The sequence below is a fragment of the Oryctolagus cuniculus genome, chromosome 10 (genome assembly GCF_051225735.1).
Source record: "Oryctolagus cuniculus isolate XC-2025 breed Fujian yellow rabbit chromosome 10, ASM5122573v1, whole genome shotgun sequence".
Lineage (NCBI taxonomy): Eukaryota > Metazoa > Chordata > Mammalia > Lagomorpha > Leporidae > Oryctolagus > Oryctolagus cuniculus.
Window position 1 is genome coordinate 59,364,803 of NC_142876.1, and position 3,092 is coordinate 59,367,894.

The following is a 3,092-nucleotide window of genomic DNA, read 5'->3' on the forward strand; positions in this document are numbered from 1 at the left end:
GATATTGTGGCTGGGAGATTTGGTATTTATATTACTGGAAGATCTTCTCTAATATTATCTTCCAAGGTCAGACCTGAATAAAGCATATAAAAAAATCAGAGAATTATTCAGCTCACAAATCATGTTTCCTATTCTGACATTGAGTATTTGAGATGCAACAAAACAAAGGCACTTCACATGTGGAGAATATTTTCTGCTGTTTCTATTTCACTCACTGCTTACTTAAATATCATTGGATCTTTTATTGGACCTAGTTCACCTGTCATCATTATTATTTTTAATCTCCTCACTATGGAAATAAAATATACATGCAATTCCTTGGGCGAAAGTGATACCACACCCCACTGGAATGTTACAATATTATAAAAAAAAATCCCTATTTACAAACTTGAAAGTAACAATAGTTCCATAAAGCTTGAGTTTCTAATTTTTTTGTTTCCTATAAGCAGCCCTTAAGAACTCATGTCTTCTTTTCTTTCCTTTGTACAGACTTAGGACCCTCTTGGCTAAATCCAAAACACAGGAAAAAAAAGACAACTCAATATTTTGTGGATTTCTTTTTCATTTAGAAAAGTAACTACCATCAAGATTGATTGGCTCAATAGTCCTATAGGAGATTTAAACAAATAAACTCTGATCTTTGTTACCACTGATTGGGAAAGACAAATATCTAAATATGCATATATCATTTCTCCTTCTTGCACTGCCATTTTTCCAACAAAATATTTTACTGAAACTCTCTAAAAGCCCATCTATGATCCATTCTTCCCTAATACCTCCTCAGACTTCGACTTATAAACTCAAAGGTAGGCAACAGACTCTCGTTCACTAGCTCTGACTTCCATAAGTCTTAGTTTCCTCTTGATTAATAATAATAAGTCAACATGCACCCTACATAATTTTCATGAGGATTGAGTGAAATAGAGCTTTGTCATGTTATAAATTAATACGTAATATGAAGCATCTTATAACTGTGATGAAGAGCTCTAAGGGCTACACGCAGCCAGTTCCATCACTACTCAAAGAGCTGATAACCTCAGAGGAGGCTAAGTGTCATGACCAAGCTCACACACTTAGGGTAGAGGGAGCTGTGTGACTTTGGGTTGGTTTTTTATCATCTTCACATCTGTTGGTGTAACAGGCAACTTTGGGCAGGGTTGCCCAGCTCACATGAGTCTCAGCTTTGAGAATGAGCCTGACTCAACAAAGCAGGTCATCATTTTCAAATCTGTTCTCTGTGACTTTGTTCCCTTAGCCATAGGGGATAGCTCAAGGAGTAGAGATCTGACCAAAGTAGTCAATCCTGTTCCATCTCCTAAGAATCCAAACCTACAGATCCAGAGATGCAAAGCCTGGGCATTGCTGGAGCTGAGGCTACTTGGTGACAGGTATTCCAAAGGAAAGGTGTACAAACTATTATTGCTCAGTCTCTGGAACTTTCCAAATGCCTTCTTTTCCTATGTCAACTCTTCCTTTACTTACAGGACATACCCCAATAGCTTTCTAGAAATTCTTCATTTTTGCTTAAACCAGTTAGTATCAGATTCTGTGCCTTTAATCAAAATGATACCTTCAATTGTGGATCATTCATTCTGTGAAACACTGGGGATTAACACTGCATTACTCTAATTTTATAAGAAAGGTATAGGCCTATTTATAAGAAGTTATTATAATATTTGTATTTTATTTTATTTTATATGAAATATAAGCCTCCCCTTCAAAAGAAACCCTAAATTTCTCAACGATAATATATTTTATTAAAGGTGAACAATTGGAAGCTTGTTAGGCATAGGGTATAAGAAGTCAGGGAAATATTTCCTATTGCTTTGTTTTTGTTGAGTTTTCAATAAACTGAAAAGGAATTGAACTCACTATTAGAAGAAAAAGTCTGACAGTGGCATTACCTTTGATATTTTTTAACCAAATTTGGGGAGATTACAAGAGCTTGTGTGCCTATTCTGCTTGGAAATATAAATTACTTTCCATGCTACCCAGCGAGGGGTCCATACAGCATTGTTTTTGATTCCTAGAATAACTTAAAAGGGAAGCTGTCACAATGTCCTGAGCCCTTGATGTCCTGCAAATGAAGGAGATGTCCTCAAAGTCCTTGCAGCAGGGACCCACCTAGGTGGCACCAACCTTGACTTCCAAATGGAACAGTACATCTACAATAGGAAAAGTGATGGCGTCTACATCATCAATCTGCAGAGGACCTGGGAGAAACTTCTGTTGGCAGCTCGTGCCATTGTGGCCATTCAAAACTTTGCTGATGTCAGTGTGATATCCTCCAAAAGCACTGGCCAGAGGGCTGTGCTGAAGTTTGCTGCTGCCACTGGAGCTGCTCCTATTGCTGGCCACTTCATACCTGGAACCTTCACTAACCAGATCCAGGCAGCTTTCCGGGAACCACGGCTTCTGGTGGTTGCAGTCTCGCACAGAAGCATCTTCTGTGAACCTGCCTGTCATGGCTCTGTGTGACAGACTCTCCTCAGCCTTATGTGGACACTGCCATCCATCAAGAGAGCGCACTCAGTGGGTCTGATGTGGTGGACGCTGGCCTGGGAGGCTCTGTGCATGCATGGTACCATCTCCCATGAACACCCCAGGAGGTCATGCCTGATCTCTGCTTCTACGGAGATCCTGAAGAGACTGAAAAAGAAAAACAGACTGCCACTGAAAAAGTTGTGACCAAGCAGGAGTTTCAGGGTGGAATGGACGGCCCCAGCCCCTGAGTTCACTGCTACTCAGCCACTTTGACTATGACCTTGTCTAAACAAGATCAGAGTTGATGAACTCAAGAGGCTTCCGTAGCCTTTGCACCTCATGACAAGAGCCTCGGGTGATTACTGACGTCATAAATAAGAGTTTCAATTGTTCAATCAACAACAGGAGTCACTGTGCACTTACTCCCCACGTAGGATCTCTGTCCTTAATGTGTTGTACTATGTGAATTAACGGTAAAACTAGTATTCAAACAATACTTTATACTTTGTGTGTCTGTGTGGGTGCAAACTGTTGAAATCTTTACATAGTATATACTAAGTTGATCTTCTGTATATCAAGATAATTGAAAATTAATCTTGATATAGAAT

At 39.5% G+C, this 3,092-nt stretch overlaps 1 pseudogene; it reads left to right on the forward strand.

Moving 5' to 3' along the window:
* Nucleotides 1–2,056: 2,056 nt before the first annotated feature.
* LOC149123782 (small ribosomal subunit protein uS2 pseudogene) lies at nucleotides 2,057–2,757 on the forward strand (annotated as a pseudogene).
* The last annotated feature ends 335 nt before the right edge of the window (nucleotides 2,758–3,092 follow it).